Raw genomic sequence first — 21,855 nt, 5'->3', positions numbered from 1 at the left:
AAATGGACCTGTCTTATCCTTTCACTTAGAAGCTGCGACTCAGCGTCTATCTCATTTTAACAGCTTTAAAAATCAGGGAGCTGGACTTTAAGTTTGTGAAGACATTTTGTTCTTCTATAGAAATGAAGAAGCTTCTTGAATAAGAGGTGAAACCTCTTCACAAACTTAAACTATCATGACTTTGATGACTATCACATGATTACAGCACTATGTAAAAGTCTTGAGCCATCTCTTAATGGGAAGTATTGAATTACTGTCATTCTGAAAAATGAAGCCGGTGCCAATGAGATGTTTTGCAGATGGGGTAATGCATGGGTGGATCAAGATCTGATGGAGCTCAAAGATCTTAAACACCACTCGCTGACCATTTCTGATGAGGCTTCAGTGAGCAGTTGATGGCTCAATTGAAGGTCCAGATGTATGTAGATTTGGCTAAAAATTGGATGAACCTGGACTATTTTCAAGCCTGAATGATTCATCAGTCAGTGTTCAGGGTCTTAACGACAAAAGCATTCCTCTAAAAATGGTCAAAAAAGGGCTGTTCTAAAAATGGGTGAAAAAGCTGCTTTTTCACCCATTTTTAGAACAGAAAGCCTCGAGAACTCTTGCTCAAGACCACTTTTAGAAATTACAACAAAGTCTGGCCCCTTTAAAAAGAAAAAGAAAAGAGGGCTGGCTTGAGACTTTTGCACAGTACCGATAGATGGATTAAGATCATGTCCAAGACTTTTTGGAAAACACAGCTTTTCCATTTCAGTTTCATTCCAAAATGCTCCCTCTTTCCTTCTCTTGTTGGTTAGTTTTGGCATTTATTACAACAAAGATTAAAAGGTTATGAAGACCTTTTAAACATGTAGAAAGATCTTGTACAAAATTTACAGAAAGACCATTTTATTTGGTCTGTTACTGAAAACAATTCTGAAATAACCTCGTGAAACTCATTTCTGGCAACGTGTGGAGTTTCATCCATATCAGCCACAACAGGTGCGGCAACTTCACAGAGGGTGGTTAATATAACTCACTTGCTCTTGAGACTATTTGTTTCAGAATAGCACTTATTGTATTGGACCCTCCACACAAATGGATTGCCACCTTCCTGCAGTGCTCAAGGTTCAATGTTGCTTTAGTTTTATTTTCTGTGAACAGTTGGGTCCAAGTTATGATTGAAACCTCAAAATCTGGCATTTATGAGCACGGGTGTTTAGTTCTACCATAACATACACACAAAACATCAAATCAATATATGTATAATGTTTTTTTAAATTACTATTAGTCATATAAAACATAGTTTGACCTGTTAAACTTTGTCATTCAGACCATTTTTTAAATGAAGAGGAAAGGAAAGTTATTCAAAGCACAGTTAAGTCAAGCAAAGAGCCGATATGTGGAGCTCTGCCTGGATTTATTATATAAAATCAAAAACAGTTTTTATTTGGCTGTGCTGGGCTCGGTCCTTCGCATCCTCATTTTTCTGAGGACGAACAGTGCAAAGGAAAAGAAATATGGCTGCGGGAGAAGTCGTTGAAATAAAACTGTGATATGAGCTTATTGCTGAGTCTGTGCCTCGATGATAAGATGCAAGAGAGGTGAGTCAGCATATATATAAAAAAAAATACATTTCATGCCTTTCTTGAAATAAGCACCAAATGTCTTGTGTGCTTTAGTTGGTCACAAAAGATGAACCCAGAGCGTGTTTGTTCACTCTGGGAAGCAGAGAGGGAGACACGGGGAAGGTGTGACAATAAACACAAAAGGACTGGGAATGTGGCAGAGAAGTGACAAGGCAATTTTTAGCTGAATGGAAATATGGGGACCTTCAGGAAGATACAGAGCGAACAGACCAAACACAGGGAGATGGGGGCAGAGCGAGATTTAAGGGCTGCAAGAGATTTATGCCACAGAAATGGAGTTCCAGAAATTAGAAATGGGAAACATAAGGAGGAGAAGAAGGTTGAGAATTTAGAGGTGTCAAATGTAAGCGAAAGGGACAAATAATGAAGGGATTAAGGGATGGAAGACAAAGATACGGGAAGTTAGAAGAGTAGAAAAAAGGTGGAGATGGGAAAAATTAAAAGAGTACCTTTAAACTGTTTTAAAAGCTTCGATGAGGACAGACCAAAGAAAGGTCAGAAAACGAAGATTAGAGAGGAGGGATCAATGGACGGGCACTATAAAAGACACATATAAATTATGCAACCATAAAAGAATACTTTAAGCTGGAAGCAGTAGCTGAAGAAGAAAAGGCGAGAAGAGGGAATTCCTTTGCTCCCCTAAGAGAACAAAGCAGGGAAATGAAGTTGAGAGGCCAAGATAAAAATGAATAAATTAACGCTGTAGTGAAAGAAAAATGAAAAACCCACAAGTTCAAGTTGAGTGAACTTATGAACAAATAACTAACTCAAGTCATTAAGTTCAGTCTCTTCATCAAGATTAATGTCTCTATCTCTTGCATAACCTTTATGTAATATCCATCTCTGTCACTTTCATTCCTTTTACTCTTTAACTCAGCGTGCAGAGGTAAATTCGCTAATTAGTGGAGACACACCTATCAGAGGCAACATTATGATGGCCTGCGTATGTTGGGTTGCTCCCCCTTTGGAGCCCTGACCTGTTGAGGTACAGACTCCACTAGACCCCTGAAGGTGTTCCGCGGGTAAGTGACGTACACACACACACGGCTATCCACGTGATGTAAAAACATGAATCATCAAGCCATCTTCTTCCATTTTTGTGTGAGCTAGTTCTGATACTCACCATTGCCATTGTTGGAGCTTTTGGCCATGGACAGGGGTCAGCATGGGCATCCTGACTGGTCTGTGGCTGTGCAGCCCCATAATCAATAGACTGTGATGCTCTGTGTATTCTTGCAGCTTTCTATCAAAACCAACATGAATTTTTTTAGCAAATTGAGCTACAGTAGCTCATCTGTTGGATCACACCACCATGGCCCTGTCACTGGTTTACCAGGGTTCCTTCCTTGGACCACTTTTGATAGATACTGACCAACTGCAGAGCTAGAACAACCCACGAGGGTGCCTGGCCCAGTCATCCTCCTTAAAATTAACACTCGAAATATAAAAATGTATCATTTATCAATGTATGCAACAATTTGATGCATACATTAGTCGTTAGTTGAACCAGATATCATTACATGCTGCATGGGCGGCTCTGAAAAACTGGCCCTTGCTGCAGAGGCTTAGCTAACAGATTATTGTGCATTGTGCTTAAACCTCTGTTTTTGTCACAGAATTGCAACGTGCATGCCCCCCCCCCAATGTCGAACTCAGTCGCCTAAGAAAAAGCCCCCACACATGAGGCATGTCTCTTTTTGTGTGTGTGTTACTAACAATCTGCATGCATCGTTTTGACACATTTCTCGAGTCTGCTGGAGCTCATTTGGTGAAAAGAATGAAGCACTAATAAAACTGCATATAGAATTCCATCTTGTGCTGTAAAATTAATGCAACATCATCGTGACAAACCTGCGATGAAAGTGTTGAGCCTATTCCTGTCACGTATGCTCTTTTCCTCTGCATCCTAAAGTCTGAGCAGGACTGTGGGGCCAATGTAAATGTAGATTTTTAAGTCATCCCTTGATGCCTCCTGCCCATTTATTTTTACACCCAATAGTTCTACCTGCTGCTATCTGCTGCCTGATGTATATGCACATATACGCATACATATGCACCATGCTTGACTGCACTTTTCACCAGCGCGCACACACTGGGGATTTCATATTTATGCATGCCTGTGAAGACGGTTTCTCTCATGCACACAAACACAATGACGTCCAGGTTAAAAGAGGAGAATGAGGGTCTCAGACAATATTATCTGCATTGGTCAAGGCATTCGCAGACTGACACGCATGCACACACTGATGCTGGTTAAAAGCGTGCAACAGGCAGGTCTCCCAGCGAATATTATCTGCTTTGGTCAAGGCCCTGCGGCTTGCACGCGCTACGTCTCGTCACTAATGCAATGTGTTTTTTCATTAGGATCCAGTCATAGGAGACAATTACACGGGTCATCCTGCATTTTAATGGAGAAATAATGGACTTGCAGGGAGAGATGGTTTGAGGGTAGAGACACAGAAAGAAAAGAAAGACTATGACAAAGACGGGGAGAAATACTAAGCTGATGTGGACTGTCTGTCTTCCTTTTCCTGCATTCCTATCAAACCCTCAACAAAGAAGCATCTGTGTGTGTTTGTGTGAAATCCTAAACATTCACATGCATTTGTGTATGTATGACATGGATCAAATTAGCCTACAGTAAAAACAACGAATGATTTTTCTATAACCTATATTTTATCAGGCAGACACCCTGATATTAAGGCTGTGTGTTCTCAGCTCTGAGAATGATGTGAAGGCAGTGACTACAGTGTTTTTACAGAGGCCGTGACCAGCTGTTATTAGCAGAGGTGGACAAAGTACACACATTCATCACTTACGGTACAGACACTTGTGTTAAAAATACTCTAGTAAAGCCAGAAATGTGAAAATGTACTCAAAATACATATAAAGGTAAAAAGTAGCTCTTTGGAGGATGTTTTTATACTAGCTGTGTTTTGGTGGTTTTGCTAAGGTATTTGAATCTCATGGCATATTCATATAACGATGAAATAATATTACTATTGGGAATATGGATTTCCAACTTAAATTCTAATTCTAATGAATGTACACAGCTTGACCATCTCTTATATACAGTGGTGTATTGCCCCCTTCCTGATTTCTTAGGGTTTTTTGTATTTGTCAACTTAAATGTTTCAGGTCATCAAACTGATTTTAATACTAGACAAAGATAACTTGAGTAAACAGAAATGCCGTTTTTAAATGATGATTTTATTTATTAAGGGAATAAAAGCTACTCAAACCTACATGGCCCTATGTGAGAAAGTAACCACCCTCCAAACCTGGTAGGTGACTGTTTCATAGTTGTCACAATGAGGTTTTTTGTGTGTAACCTGCCGTTTAACCCTTTGCAACCAGTTTTACCTCCTGCAACTGCTGTACAACTATTTGGGGAATAAACATTTTTGCCACACAAAAGCAAAACAAGTTGCTTGAGGCTAACCGGCCATATTGTAGGCCTTTGTGAGTGAAGCCTTAGTTTGCTCTTTCCCTAGCGACCAGTGGTTACCACGAGGTCATTGTCTAGGGTGAATGGGGCTTTAGCAATTGAATTCACAGTGAGGAGCAGCCTCACAACCAGTTGAGGAGAACTGGTGGTTGCCAACTGATCTCTAGGCCTGTGTCACTTGGGGCTAAGTTGGTGAGAAGATAGAGCTGGGTGACTACTGGTGACTGCCCAACAAGTGATATGACCATTCAACTGAAAGATAACATCCAAACTGGGTACGCAAATTCAGGCACTTACTCAATGCTATTGAGTAAGTCCTTTCCAAAAGGACATTAGAGTGGAGCAGAAACAGGGGCAAAGCATGCTTTTGATCAGTGTACAGATACATGCTGGAGAAATGACTGATGCTGCATAAGTGATTTAAGATGTATGAATGTTTTTAGATGTTTTTCACTGACCATGGACTACCATTTGATTCCTCTAGCAGCTTTTAATTATTGCTAAACCCTGAAAAAATGCACCTCAAACATTTGCAAATCAAGTATCTGACAGTCTGATCGCGACTGATTGAATATTCCTTTAATTCGTAGATGTTGAGTTTCCAGCCTCCATAAACATCCTTGAAGCAACACCGGGGTCACTGTGTATTATACTGTGCATGATACTGAGCCCTGAGGGAACAGTAACAGAGGTTTGTTTGATTATAAAAATGCTAATTTCGATCTGTGCTGACTTCCTGTTCCATGTAACTCTTTAATAATTGGTTCAAAATGAGCAGTGTGTGCATGAAATATCACACAGAAACCTTTTCTGTACTAAGATAAGTGTTTTCCATGTATATGTACATTTTATAACATATCTAATGGATGTGCAAGATGTACAGTTTGTGACAGACAGAACGTGATTCATGGTAAATGTGACGGATTTTTTATGTATATAACCATATTAATGCACAAGAAGAAGAAATAAAGCACAATAATAGAATGTAAGTTATTTTAATTAAGTTGAATCATTTAATCATTTAATTGATAATTAAAATGTAAAAACTGTATAATAACTGGTAGTAATAGAGGTAACACTGCATTGTGGGTCTCCTAATTGTACTGGCCTCAAATTTCTCACAATAGGGGTCTGTTTACCAGATTGCTTATATGTTACTAGATGTATTACCAAGTAGAACACAACAAATCAAGCAAACCAGGGAAATTTCAGCAATTTAAAACAGTAAGAAAGGCAATAATATACCCTAATACACCTAGCTAACAAGCCATCACACTAATGAGGTACACTGTAAAAAAAATATTGTAGAATTTACGGTGAATTACTGGCAGCTGTTGTTGCCAGAATTTCACTGTGAAAAATAAATTGTAAATGTAGAACACAAAACGGTATCCTATTTTGGTAACCTTAAATTTCACAGTAAATAATTATTATTTTTTTTACAGTAAATGACTGAATTTAAACATAAATTCATGTGAAAACAACAGAAATTCCGTTAACCTGATTACAGTCTTACTTTGTTAAATATAGTGAAACTGTATAAAATAATACGGTATCATACCTAAAAAGTTGAATATTACGGTAAATTACTGGCAGCTGTGGTTGCCAGAATTTCACCGTGGAAAATACAGTGATAATGTAGAATATATAACGGTATACTTTGTTGATAAATGTAAAATTCACAATAAAGAATCATAAACCTGTTCATGGTAACTCATGTAAAAGCAACAAATCAGGTAATAAACATAATAGGGCTAACTGGCATAAAACTTACATTCTTTGACTTTTTGTCATAATTTGCTAGAAACATTAATAAAAACCAGTAGAGACAATGATTAAATTAAACAGTTAATATCCATCCATCCATTCGCTTCCACTTATCCTGTCTCAGGGTCGTGGGGGGAGCTGGAGCCTATCCCAGCTTTCATAGGGCGAGAGGCGGGGTACACCCTGGACAAGTCGCCAGTCTGTCACAGGGCTAACACACAGGGGCAGACAACCATTCGCACTCACATTTACACCTATGGGCAATTTGGATTAATCATTTAACCTATCCCCACAAACTGCATGTCTTTGGACGGTGGGAGGAAGCCGGAGTACCCGGAGGGAACCCACGCAAACACAGGGAGAACATGCAAACTCCACACAGAAAGACCCCGGCCTGATGGTGGAATTGAACTCATTGAACTTGACCTTCTTGCTGTGCAGCAACAGTGCTAACCACCGTGCCACCGTGCTGCCCTAAACAGTTAATATTTAATAATCAAATTAATGACTAAAAAGGCACTGATCTAATTAATATCAAACTTAATACAACCAAAAACAAATAAGTACATAATAAACAGTCAAACAAAATTTAAAACACTTGATACTTGCAGTGGTTGGCAAAGTTTCTTTTTATCCAGATTGATAGTAGAGGGCTTTCAAAACAGTCTCTGATGGTGTCTGAGGAACTGGAACAGGTTTTGGATCCAATGTGTTTGAGGACTTGAATGTTGTTCTTCAGATGCTCGGTGTACATTAGCGTTCTTTCTTTGCAGTCTGAAAGCAAATACAAAGCACAATAAAGCAAACTGCCCATTTCAAAAGCAAATATACAATCTTACATCTAATACAGCTGACACAATTAATCGTATAATGATTTACAATTGTGATGCATTGCAATGCGGACATAAAGCATTCTTAATCCATTCAGAAGAAACTAATCGATTATTAAATACAGTCCCGATTAAAAGTTTAAGACCACTTGAAAAATGGCAAAAAAATCATCTTTTGCATGGTTGGATCTTAACAAGGTTCCAACAACATGCAACAAGCAGAAATGGGAGTGAGACAAAACATTTAACTTACATTTCACAAACTTAAACTGGGACAGGCTGTTTTACAGCTGATCAAATGTTTAGGACCACATGCCTTTAAAAGGCCAAATCTGTGCAAAACTGTGGATTCATTGTCATTTTCTGTCAGGTAGTCAGACTGTCAGGATGTTCTGATGGCAAAAGCAAAAAAAACATTCCTTTTTGAACATGGTTGGCTTGTTGAACTGCATAAGTGGGGTCGCTCACAGCGCGCCATCGCTGCTGAGGTGGGATGCAGTTAAGACGGTCATTTGTTAAATAATCCTGGGGGTTATGGAACAAAAGCGTGAAGTGGAAGACCTAAAAAATCCTCAACCCAAATTAAGGCCATTAGTGGTGAAGAGCTTCAAAAAAAATTATCTGATGAGAAAAAAATATAACCTTTTTTTTTCTCCTGTAAAAAAATGCAACCTTGATGGTCCTGATGGCTTCCAACGTTACTGGCATGACAAGCAGATCCCACCTGAGATGTTTTCTACGCCCTACAGACGAGGGGGCGCCACAATGGTTGGGGAGATGCTTTTTCCTTCAGTGGAACGATGGAGCTTCAGGAGGTGCAGGAGTGTCAAAAGGCTGCTGGCTATGTCCAGATGATGCAGAGAGCATCCCTGATGGCTGAGGGCCCTCATCTGTGTGGTAACGACTGGGTTTTTCAACAGGACAACGCTACAGTACCCAATGCCCACAGGACAAAGGACTTCTTCCAGGAGAATAACATCACTCTTTTGGACCATCCTGCGTCTTTCCCTGATCTAAATCCAACTGAGAATGGACAACAGTTCCAGACAGTAGACACCCTTCGTGTGGCCATCTTCACCACTTGGAGAAATGTTCCCACTCACCTCATGGAAATGCTTGCATGAAGTGATCAACAATAACAGCGAACCTATTCATTACTGAGTTCAAGTTTGGAACTTTGTTTTGGGGGTTTACCCATGTTTTTGGGAGGTGTGGTCCTAAACTTTTGATCAGCTGTAAAACAGCCTGTTTCAGTTTAAGCGTTGTTTTTAATAAATTGCATGCTCAAAAAATGTTTTGCCTTACTCCTATTTCTTCTTGTTGCATGTTAAAGCTCTACTTGGAACCTTGTTAAGATCCAACCATGCAAAAGATGATTTTTTGCCATTTTTCAAATGGTCTAAAACTTTTGATCAGGATTGTACAACCTAAAAATAACAGCAATTTGTTTTCGTCAGCCACATACATCACAGTCGACCAACAAGTGCAGCCTGTGTTCAGACAAGTTTTGAGCAATAAAAAAAGTAGCTTATATGTAACCTCCTTTATTTGTTGATGAAAAGAAACGAACTGAAAGGAAGTTATCATGATGCATTGGGAAAAAAAGTATATTTTTCGGCACAAAATGTCTGTAGTTTTCTAATAAAATCTCTGTTACTGAGCCTCACAGGTCCTTTTCTTCTGCTGTTGCACATCACATGCCAGCAGTGGCTTCGCACATGCGCAATTCATTTGCAGTCTGGATGCAGTGGGGTAAAAACCATCTGTTCCATCTTCCACTCTGTCACCAATTATGAGAGGCAACAGCCTTAAAAAGTTCCAGTTTTGTTTGTGCTGAGAATTTGTTGAGGACTGACCTCACACGGCTTTGAAGAGGTATCAGAGTCAGAGTATTTAAACTGTTTAATGCTCCGATTCAGAATGGAGTGGGTGAACCATTCTTTTTTTTCACCAAAAAATTTAAGAAACAGCACAACATCATATGACAAAATGCCATAAAAATCTTGTGTCCTAATCAAAATGGCAAACCTGGCTGACAGATGTGAAGATATTTTAAACACTTGAAAACTGACTCAAACTTTACTCCTTCTATATCTGGTGTACCTTCAGTCTTGAGGTGTTCAACAGGAGAGTTGTACATCTCTATGGTGCATTCTGCTCCACGCTGATTTGGATCACCACCCTGAAAAACAGATTGCGTCATTAAACAGTATCTACAGAAATGTTGTGTACGACTAAAGCAGAAGCCACCAGTGCAATGTGAGCCCAAATTATCTCCAGCATGCAAAACAAGGTTCCTTTAACTACAGTTTTATCTATTTATTTCCATAACCTAAAGGATTAACAACTTCAAGGGCATCTAGGTATAGCAGTAGTTTGAAACATAATGGATTTTGGTAAAAAAAAAAAAAAAGTACTACTTTTGAATATCTTACCATCACTAATGTCACACAGTACATCTGATGAAGACTCAGCTGATTGCTCACCTGTTACACATATCTGGATCCCTTGACCGCCTCACAAAGCTTGGAAATACCCTCATCAGATAATGTTGTTTCAGTTTTAAGAAGTGTAATGAACTTATTCAGAGTATATGACTGACCCAACTCATATATTTTTTTAAATTTCCTCTACAACGGTCAGGATGGCAGAAGCAGGTTGCAATGAAATACATAACCCTAAATAAATCAAAAAGGAACACTGTCTTTAGCTGCTCCTGTTAAATTAAACAGGTGTTTGTTTCAAAGTAAAGCTAGCTAAAATCTTCAACCTGCTGCATTAGCATGAACTTTCCAGAAAACTAAACAGGACTGAAGGCAAAGCCTGCGACAGAGGAACGCTTTCAATGCAACCAGAAAACTGACCAAGCGAACTATGGTTACAGCTGATATACGTTTCAAGTCTAATGATATACTTACATTGAAAGAGAAGGTTGTTGTTCAGTGAAGGGTGCTGCTGGCACTCCCTTGCTGAGAGGAGTCAGTCTGGACTGTTAGAAGTGGCGCTATTTTCTTCTTCGTTGGTTTAGCGGACTACACGCTTCCAAGGAGTATTGGTGCCCTCTGCTGTTGCAGTACCTCACAGTCAGACAGCTATTTCTGACAACATAGTACCCTCCTCGTCTAAGTTATATTTAAATAGATATATATATGTGACGGTTTAGACACGCGATGCATTGTCTCCAAAACGTGCATGGACTTTAAGGAAACTGATTGTTACAGCTTTTACAATACATTCGTTGACTGCTCTTGACCTTGCAAACTACACCAATTTATTAACATTATTTCATTATTTTTTTGTATTTCATTTTGATCAATTAATTTTAACTTCAGCAGGTGGTATCACACTCAAACAGATTGAACACGGACTGAGCAGTGGTAAATCCATGATTTAAACCTCCCTATGCCACAAAATCTTTTTTTTTTCATTGTAAATAGCTGTGTTATACTTGGTGAGACTCTTGAACTTAAAGAAATATACATTTTTTTTTATTATTAGTAATTGTTTGTATGTACTGTTAACATATACTGTTTTATCAAACAGCCTGAGCTTGTTATTATTAAAAAAATTCACAGGTAATTTTCACAATAATTCTAAGAATGTTTTGACATTTTGTTAAAATTAAAAGTACGGTATGTTTTAGGTAATTAATATACAGTTGTAAATCGTAAATTCAAGTAAAAAAAGCAGGAAAGATTGTCATTCATACACAGTTATTATGTAAATTGTAGGGTGATTAATTGTAAATAATGTTACAGATTTTTCCTGTTGTTTTCAAAGACAATGTGCCATATTACAGTACGTTAATATATTTTCAACATATTAGCAGTGTAAAGATAAAAGCAAATCACCATTTTTCAATTTACAGAAATGTAATGTACATATTACAATCACTTACTCTTTTTGATTTAATGGTAATTTACCGTTGCCATTTTACAGTTATTAACTGTAATTTTTATGTACATTTAGGCTCATATTGTCACATTGTAAGGGTAGGATGAGGAATGTGGACAGAGCCCTTTACAAATAAGTTAATTTACATGCAAATATACAGAATAATCAGAATCATCTTTACTTGGCCAGGTTTGTTCACACAAACAAGGAGTTTGACTGCGGTTCACTCTGTGCTCTTCATACAAAACGAAACATTTTTAAATAGACAATATATAAATTGTCATATTTATACAGAAGGAGAACATAAATACGAGAAGTTTGAAAGTAAGTAAAATACAAGTTACAGTCTTAAGAAACTATACAATTAGAACAAATTACAACTGGGCATGAATGATAGGTATAAATAGGCTGAACATAGTGCAACCTGGATGAACCTTAGATATTAATATTTCTAATAATATAATAATATCCAAATGTACCAAGCCCTATGTGAAAAAGTCAAAGAAACATGGAAGTATGACAAATATGCAAAAAGGAACGGGGGGAAGTACTGTTTCCTATGACCGTCTGTCTCAGGGACTTGCTTTTTGTTGTTTTTTGTTGGAAGCTTACTGTTTCTGATGGAAAAAAAAATAAAAATTTGTTGCACAGGATGTTTATTATATAAATATTTATCATGATATGATCAACTGTAAAAGATCGAGAAACTTGGAAGAATCAAAGTCTATTGCGTTTATTTAAAGTCTTCACTAACAATGTGCTACATACAAAAGTGCAAGGGGAAATGGGGCTCTGGTAGTTCAAGGGAACAGGCATCGAAAAGATCCAACTCTCTTCAGCTCAAAACACTCTCTGAAAACTCAGGCAGGCTCATCACGATCCAGAGAAGGAATCCAGGGAAGGTTTGCACACAGGGAAACACACAAGCAACAATACAAGCAACAGAGCCAGGGCTTCACTTTCTAGGTAATTCAATGATCCAGCGAAGTGGTGGCTGATGCTGATCATCAGAGACAGGTGGTTGATTTCCTCAGGTGTGTGAAGCCAAAGACGGTAACCTGGAATGAGTCCCGCCCAGGAGGAGCACAGACAAACAATCTAGAAACTGAAGCAGGGACGAAGAGAGAAAATAAAACCTGCTGACGTCAGCCAGGGAGAACTGAGGGACCATGACATACACTTTACACCCACAGCTGAGTCAGCAGAGTGCTGGCGACTTTTAGGGACTCTCTCAACGACCCCGATCTTATGCGCACTTATGTGATCTCCCATTTTGTGGCTGAGTTGTTGTGGTTCCTAAATCCTTCTGCTTTGCAATGATACCACTTGATTGTGGAATACATGAGGGAAGAAACTTAACAAATTCACTTGTTGCATCAGTGGCATCATGTTACCACGGCCTGTTCGTCCAAATTGAAAGATTAGGAGCTGTGGCCCAATACTTTTGTCCATATGGTGTGTGTTATGTATCCCAGCGGCAATAAAGACAAACTGGATCTTAATCAGACAAGTCATGATATCTCATCAGAGATTGGTTGTTTTCAGATCAGATGAGAAAGAAGCAGCTTTCCAGCCCTCTGTTACTGTAATTGCACACGCATTGGCACAAGAAGTGGCAGGTCGTTAACTGCGAGGCCGAGCTCAGTCACTGATGAAGCCCCCTGCTACGGATCAAAGTGCCTTCTGTTCACGTGATTGTGAAACTCGAGTGGCTTTGCTCAGTTGCCGTCTCCTTAAAGCTGCTTCGATCGTGTTTAATGTGTAAATGGCTCGTGGCGTTCATGATCAATGGATTGGGTGAGAGTTTACTACAACCTCTGATTTGAAGTAAATTACAACATGCAAGGTTTCGAAATGAGTCTGTTGGTTTAAAGTTATTCATTCTGCTTTTTGAGATTTGAGGATGTGAGTTTCTTAACAAGATATTTTATGATAACTCTAATGCATACTCTGAGTGCATAGAGAGCTTGCATTACAGTCTTCTTTAATGTGTGTGTTCATGTTCTGTCCTTTTATTTGAGATTGTACTTGAAGAGCTGCTGCAATCAGCAGAAAGCTACTTGAATGGTTTGTGTGTGTGTTTGTCGCACTGCATATGGAGTATCTATTTACTTTACACTGTAGCTGTGTGAGAAAGCTTTCCCTTTGGAGTATATGATTAGTGAAAAGCTATTTCCTATACGTGGGTAGTAAAGCCTGCATGTGCATGTGTGTTTCTATGTGTTTCTATGTGTGTGTGTGTGTGTGTGTGTGTGTGTGTGTGTGTGTTGGTCCCATCTGTTTTCCACCCTCTCACTCTCTCCATCTCCTCAAGCCTGTCTGCTCTTGGCTACAATCTATCTTCGTCGCCATTTGATGCCGCAGCTAATCATCACAAAATCTACCAACCTGCATTCTCGTGCTCGTCCTCTTTCTTTCTCCCCATTTCATATTTCACTTTTATGGCTTCCTCTTTTACTATCTCTCCTGCCATATAGCAGTCTGCCTCTCTCACTCTTTTCTCCCTGTTGTTTTTTTTTATTATTATTAAATGCAAACAAAAAGATAACCTTCATCACGTCTACAGCGTCAAACACACTTTCAATATTTTGTGTTTGTATAAATGTGAGCTGAGGAATGTGTGTATCCAGGGCTTTGTCAGAAGAACATTTCTATTACACCTATGGTGAATGACTAACACTTAAGTGGCTCCGCGCTGCACAGCATGACAATATCGTTCATTAAATTGCCACTGCTGTCACAGAGGTGCTACCGGGAGATGTAATTATGTAAAAACATTCCCCTGTGATGCTTGGATGGTTTAATATCTACAAAAATCTGCTGTAACTCCAGCATTGCTGATGTTACCATTGTAGTTGAAGGCTGCTGCAAGGTGAGGAGTAAAGGGAGCAGGATGAGAAATGCGAGGGACAAAACGCGGCACTGGCAGAACTGAGCTGGAAAAAACAATGATGGTGTTTTACTTGGCAGCCTGTGAATGGAGGAAAAAATTAAACAAAGCAGGAAAAACTAGAAGGGAAAGGGATAACAAAAACCCTTGAATATAGTTACTTAAATAAAAAAACAGCAATGCTACCCTCTGCTTTCCATCAGAGCAAATTGTTCTACTTGTGAGCTTAAACTGATCTGTCAGATCAGAAAATATGAAGTAATCACTAATATGGTGACATCAGTCATAGCAGCAGCAGATCACACAGTCAAGCTCAACCAGATACTGGGCGGGTTACTTGATTTCAGTGCCAGCCCACATCAGCTGGCATATAGAGAGCATGTTATTAAGTTGCTGTAGCCTGATCAGAGTTTTTGTGCAAGCTGCTCTGCAACCCACCTCCAGCCCAGCTCCCGATTCCCATATCGTTTATACACAGGAGACCAGAAAGAAGCCCAACAGTGAGTGTCTACAGCCATCTGTAAAGCACGATGGAGGCTCTTCATGGTTTGGGCCTCTATTTCACCCTTTGGTGTTGGAGATCTTGTCAACCTTGTCATCTGAAAGCATCTGATTGGCGTAAGATTCATTTTCAAGCATGACATTGATCCCAAACGCACACCAGTGCAGCAAAAGCATACCAGGAAAACAAAACTGGAGCACTACTAGTCATGGATTGGCCTCCCCGGAGCCCTGACCTCAACATTATTGATGTTGTCGGATCATCTTAAAGAAGAGCTTTGAATGTCCTTCAAGAAGCCTGGAGAGCTATTCCTAAAGACTACCTAAAGAAACTACAAGAAAGCTTCCCTGAGAGAGTTCAGGCTGTGTTGAAGGATAAACGTGGTCATACCAAATATTGACTTTCAAGCTTGGTACTGTAGAATTGTACAACCTCTGTTTTTCCTTATATACTGCCTTTCCATGTATGTCTGCACATGTTCCAATAAGTTGCTGTACCTATTTCCCATTTTTCTAGCAAAATACAAAGAATTGATGGGTGGCTCGAGACTTTTTCACAGTACTGTATTACCTCTGCAAACATTAAAATTGCTGTGTGGCCTTAGCACTTGTAGTTGTGTCCCTGGGACTTACTTTGCAGAGATGTCCCACACAGATGTTGCATGCGATTTAAAATGAAGAACTACTTGGTTAGCGTAGCACACGTCATGCCTCTTACATCACTAAAGAAAAACAACAAAGGTACAAAGACAAATGCACTGAAAAACTTTTGCATCAGTAAGTCTTTAGAATCTAAAAAACAAGATTAAAACACCCTACTGTACAAGGACAACACCCGTGAATACACCACCATTGTTAACCCTGTCATTGCAGTTAGGGTTTCCAACTACAAAGTGAGAGCTTGCCTGCATTCAGATGTGGCTTTAAGCTAACCATCTAATCCGCTGTGGCTTGTGTTTAGCTGATACTTCAAGCTAATTGCATCTCCATCATTTCCAGAAACAAAATTAAATCAAGCAAGATAATTAACGGACTGAGAGCTTTCTACCCTTGCTGTTGTTACATCAGAGCTTAAGTGCTGCTTTTTTGAGATCTTATTTAACAACTCTGACAGCAGAAACAGCTTTGTTAAAGATTGAGGATAAGCTGTTGTTGCCTAGAGAGCAAAAAGTGTTGCTTATTGTGGTTTCAGCTGAGCTTTTTGAGTAGTTGGAGGCACGCTCCGATCCCAAAAAGCACAGCCTTGCCAACCCTGGTGGTAACAGGGGATCTAATTAGCAAATTAGCAAACTTTATTGTTCGTGTAGTGCTTTTTTTTCATATGCTTTTGGAAAGGCAAGTCAGCTTGCACCTAGGCATGTTAGTGTTTGAATGTTAAGTAGGGTTTATATTTCCTCAGACACACAGAGGTTAAAGGTTCACTTGGAAATATATACTGAGAACTTCTGCACTGCGCATAAATGAGAGAGTGACAGAGCAATATATTTCATCCCTACTGGCCGCCGCCACCGCGGCTTTGACCTTTGCGCTTCTTATATTGGCTGCTTGTGATGGTGGCTTCTCGCATTAATAGCGCAGGTCCAAGGTAGCTGACAAGGAGGATCGTGGCTGGGTTCTGTTGTTCGATTTTCGAGTTGCTGTCACAATTAACTGTAAAAACAAAACGAGAGAAGAAAGAGTGAAGCGGGAGGAGGGATCAATAAATGCCACAGCTACATGAGATACACATGAATGCACCTCTGCCTTAGGGTTGGTTGGTTGGTTTATTTCTTTGTATTAAGTTTCTGAAGCTGTTAATATTTTTGCATTAGACATGCAAATGAGGTAAATCTGTTGTGACTGCACAGCAGTCCCTGAAAGGATTGAAATCCACTGACTCTGATGATCCTCTGATCTCTTACCGCCACAAGACTGACATTTGTGATTTCGTTTTGAAGATTAAAAAACCCCTTGAATCGATTGGCTCAAAATTTGGTACACGGGTCACATTCTTGTCTTTTCAGTAAGCACCTCTATGACACCTTGATGGAGAGGATAGCGTTGTCCTCCCTGGACTCCCTGGGTTGCTGGAGTCCTCCTCGGTGCACTTTGCATGTTCTCACTGTGCATGCATGGGTTATTTTCAGGTACTCCGGCTTCCTGCCACAGTCCAAAGACATGCGTGATGGGTTAATAGGTGTGAACATGAGTGTGAATGGTGTCTGTCTTTCTGTTAGCCCTGCGACAGACTGGGGAACTGTACAGTGTGTTTTTTCACTGTAATACAGCTGAAATAGGCTTCAGCCTATAAGTAGTTAGGAAGATGGATGGATGGACAGTGGTAGCATTATACAAACCATTATGCAAATACTTTGGCTTATTATAAACTCTTAACTTTCTTAGACACAATAGGAAACAAATTATCCCACAGCCACTTTTCAACACATCTCTTTTGTCCATATTTGTGGAATGTGTTCGTGGTGCATGTATGCTAATGCACTATGTTGGACTGGTGCAGTTCATAGTAAACGTTAAATTATATCACAGGCAGCAGATATCAGTTTATATTAAACCCAATAACAGTGATTAGAGTCACTGAATTCTACCTTTTTATAGAAGCATTATGGTGTCAGGGGGTTGGAAATCAGCCAAATAACCTCTGCTTCTATCTTGTTGAATTCAATTGGCTAAACCCACAAAGAGCAGTGAATCTCACAATAACGAAGGCAAAGGTCAGCTGATCACAGCCTCTACTCAATGCAGTGTTGACATTACTCATAATAAATTTAATGTGATTTGTAAATACAGTTTCTTTATATATCCGTATGTATGCAGCTAACAATATTAGCTCGGTGGTGAGTAGCCTTCAGTATCTTCAATATCCTATTGCTGTGTGATTTATTACTACTACTGAAGTGGCACATAACCCAGGTAGCTACCGCAACTAAAACAAGGTAGTTGCAGTAGGCTAGCGTTAGTTTTTTAGAAAGAACTTACTTCCTGATGTTTCTTTAGGTTGGAGTCTTTTGACGCTGGGAGCAGCTTGGTTGCTGGCAAACAGAGTTTGCATCACACGGTCAGATTTTGCCCATTCCTTTCTTCTTTAAAGATGAAGTGGTGTCGGAATTTCCAAGTAAGAAATGCATTCCTGCCCGCACACTGCTGGCTCTGTTGTGCTGGCTTTGGGTCCATAGTGTAACTGATGCCACCAACATTAACAGCACTCTTACATTAGAGCTTCTTATTGTGTGTTTTGTTTGTGTTTCTGGCGATCCGTGGAATTATCAAAATTAGAAAGGGGATAGGCTAACATATGGAACAGGAAAACACCGCCGTGTAATCCGTTTATTTCAACAAAGTAACTGCATTATAATTATCACCTTTTTAAATGGTAACTGTAACAGAATATAGTTAGTCATATTTTGTATTTTAAATGCATAACGGGAGATATTCCATTACTCCCCAACACTGGTGAAGAAACATCGGGGTTTTTTACCTTCCTGTTTCTTTCTTCGAGTGTCAGATGACTGGCAGAAGGCGATGTGTGAAATACGAAGCAGATACAAAAGAAAGCATCAAGTCCAAGGGTAATGAAGTAACAGTAAAAGCAGCACTCTGACAAAGCCAAATGAAGTGCTTATGTTTACGGTGATGGATTATCTCAGTCTGTGGAGGCTGTTTATCATACTGAAGAAGAATGGATGGCTGTAAATGGCTTCTGAAATGGTCAATATTAGCTGTACATATAAAGAAGCAGCTCCTTTGAATGTTACTGTTCCACCGAATAGCAATTATCAGTTCGAATTACTTCCATGGAGAGGCTAGTTGCCGCCCTTTTGTTACTATCATAGCCATTATCCACTCTAATGACCAATAAACAGAAAGTAAACCATATTATGATGGAGGTCTCTAATGCTCGTACATATAAAATCTGAAGACCTTCACCCTGGTGACCTGGAAAATTGATCCATACGGTACATATGTTAAACTAAAGAGCACATGAAAATGAAATAAAGTCAAACATGGAAATGGAAGTCACTTCAATAAACAGGTGGTGAGAGATATTCTGCTGCCACACGTATCACATTGCATCATAAATAATGACTTAATCCCTTGATGAAGTTTGCTCACTTACAAAGGAACAGTCTCTGATTTTATTAATAGAGAGAGACAGAATATCACTAAAAAAATCAGCTATAAGTAAAAAGTTATAAAATGTTTTTTGTGCATTAAAGTGATTTAAAGAGCTTGGAAAGAAAAGCGTCTGGACTTCTTTAAGTTTCTTGGAGACGTTTCACCTCTCATCCGAGAAGCTTCTTCAGTTCTAGCGTCAAATGGTGGAGAGTCCCAGATTTAAGCCCTGTGGGAGTTTCCCCCCAAAGAGGGACATGGACCCCCTGATGATCCTCTACCTAATCACCTGAGCCAAGGTGTGAAAACGGGTGTAGGTCACAACCAGCCAAGCTTTCAGGTGAGCTCATTGTGAAACCTGGCCCCACCCTACATGTGATTTCCTGAGGTGAGATGGCCCAGGATGTGAGTGGGCGTTAAGGCGTCTGGGAAGGGATCTCAAAACTGGATTATAGATGGCAGACAGTTGGTGTTGTAAACCACCGCCTCTGTTCAAAGATGGTCATTCACAGTGGACATAAATGGCCTCTTTCACTCCCCTTTCAAACCATCTGTCTTCTCTGTCCCAAATGTGAACATTGGCGTCCTCGAAGGAGTGACCTTTGTCCTTTAGATGCAGATGGACAGCCGACTCTTGTCCCGTCGAGGTGGCTCTTCTATGTAGAAGAGCCACCTCGACGGGACTACGATGACCTTAGACTACAATTACCAAGATGATTGAGAACCTTCAGAGACATTTGAGTGGTTTAAAGATTTAATCCCAAGCGAGACATGACTTGTATCGAACTAGCAATCACACCATACAGACATGTCAACTTGGCCTCACAAGACTACTCACCTGTAATGAGCTACAAATCCCTTTTTCAATAATCGCAATTGTTTTGCTATATTTGTTTGTATTAATGAAAAAAGAATGTTTTGTTTCCAGCAAGACGTTGTGACAGCTCTTAAAGCCATCTGGGATTACTGAATGAATGAAAATTGTTTTTTAAAAATCACGCGGAGCCTTTAACTCTCTCGGCACCGATTAGATTCTCAAATTCTAAATTTATCCACCATTTGTTTCTCTTCCAGACTGAAAAGCACAAGTCAGATGTTAGACACTTCAGTGTTTCCAAAGCACACATGAAAGCACGCTGAGGCTGTTCACCCGTGGGAGACCGTTCCGCGTGAAGATCAAAACAGCATTCGGCACGGGTGAGTACATCACCGACACACACATACCAACACAAAACGGGACCGGATTCAGTTCAGTTATTCATAAATATGGAAAATAAACTTAGACTCAGTCTCAATCAGTCATATTAGTGCGTCAGATTGTGCGCTGACTGGCTGGTCAGTCATTATGCTGTGATCTAAACAGGAAGTATACGAGATTTCACAGCTTTGTTTGTGTTTGTGTGTGTTTTTCAGAAATGGCATTATGCCCACATTTTTTGTTATTTTTATAGTGTTTGCTTGTAGATGTGGGCCGTAGCGGTGTGAGAACTCAGTCTTAAACAACCTGACACAATCTGAATTTTGCCACAGGCTATGTATCGTTTGGATGCGTCTCACAGTGGGATCTAGGACCAACGTTTTGCCACATTTTTCAAGGGACTGTCAACTTGCATCTGAAGCAGCCCAAAATCTCTAGAGTGTAAAGAACTCACGCACAAACACACACAGAGACACACGGGCAAGTAAACACTACTATTCTCACAATCCAGTGTCATACAGTCAAAGCTGTGCAGGGCTCAGAGATGCTGTAGGCGTGTTTAGTGTTGGGTTCAGACAAAGAACATCAACATTCAGTGTTATGTGGCACCATCTGTCCCTGAACAGCAAAACTCCCACGTGAGGGCATGCACACACTTACAAAGAAACACACACACACACATAGACGGATATACAATAAGTAAATACTCTCACATGTCCCCCTCACATGTGCTCATATTTTGCTAATTATCTCCCTTCCGAATGCCTGATTTCCCCTCTCTTCCTCCGTCTTTTTCACCCCTGTCTCCTCTCGTCTCTCGCTGCATCCGATAGAGTCTATTTAAGGGGACTGCGCACACACACAAACGCACACACACAAATTCACTCCCTCCGCTCTCTCTTTGTTTGCATGTCTTGCTCTCAGGCTGTCTTTCACTTTGGGAAAGTTGCAGCTTTCATCCAACTTTGACGACTTCACATTAATTAGCTCAGTGGTTTGTTCTTCTGCTGGAGTGTGTGCTAGTTAGCAAAGTGGTGTCTGCTGATATTTGATAAGTGGGTGTTCACTGCACTTTCTCGGTGACATTTTGGTGTCTGTCACTCGGAAAAAGCACACCCACATTTTGATGCCACGGCATGAGAGACCCTTACTGGCATAATCCCCTAGTTACCAAGGGCCTGGGTTAAGATAAGGAATAGTAGAATGGCTTTTTAATCAGTGCAAAGTTTCTTTCATGATACAATGAAGTAAAAGAATTTAATTACTTATGCCTCCCTGGCCATGAGGAGACCAGTTGCTCGACCTTTGGGAGAGGAATGTTGCTCCACTCTTGTCTAATAGTTTTCTAACTGGTCAACAGTCCTGGGTCTTTCTAACATTTTTTTCTTTCATGAGGCAACAAATGCTGTTGTATTAGATGCAGTTTAGCATTGCCTTCTGGATATGGAAGGCCTTCCCTGAAATAGATTTCATCTGGATGGGAGCAGATGTTTGAAAATCTGTGTATACCTTTCAGGACTGATGGAGCCTTTCCAGATGTGCAAGATGCCAATTTCATAGGCACTAATGCGACCTCATACCATCAG

General features: G+C 39.9%; 1 protein-coding gene and 1 long non-coding RNA gene across 2 annotated transcripts in view; one reads left to right on the top strand and one right to left on the bottom strand.

The window, feature by feature from the left end:
* htr2cl1 (5-hydroxytryptamine (serotonin) receptor 2C, G protein-coupled-like 1) overlaps positions 1-21,855 on the top strand; it is a 198,616-nt gene that overhangs the window by 81,598 nt on the left and 95,163 nt on the right. Inside the window, exon 4 of the mRNA XM_031726936.2 lies at positions 20,146-20,268. The gene's annotated coding sequence lies outside the window, so the exon portion shown is untranslated. The remainder of the gene's footprint in view (positions 1-20,145; positions 20,269-21,855) is intronic.
* On the bottom strand, positions 7,282-10,664 carry LOC120435394. The gene is made up of 3 exons (XR_005609698.1): positions 10,595-10,664; positions 9,780-9,858; positions 7,282-7,620 (listed from the first exon to the last, which is right to left on the bottom strand). It is a non-coding gene; the product is annotated as an uncharacterized LOC120435394 (long non-coding RNA).

Source organism: Oreochromis aureus, linkage group 3 (genome assembly GCF_013358895.1).
Source record: "Oreochromis aureus strain Israel breed Guangdong linkage group 3, ZZ_aureus, whole genome shotgun sequence".
NCBI lineage: Eukaryota > Metazoa > Chordata > Actinopteri > Cichliformes > Cichlidae > Oreochromis > Oreochromis aureus.
Note: the sequence above shows the minus strand (reverse complement) of the source record. Positions and strands in the feature narration are given on the sequence as shown.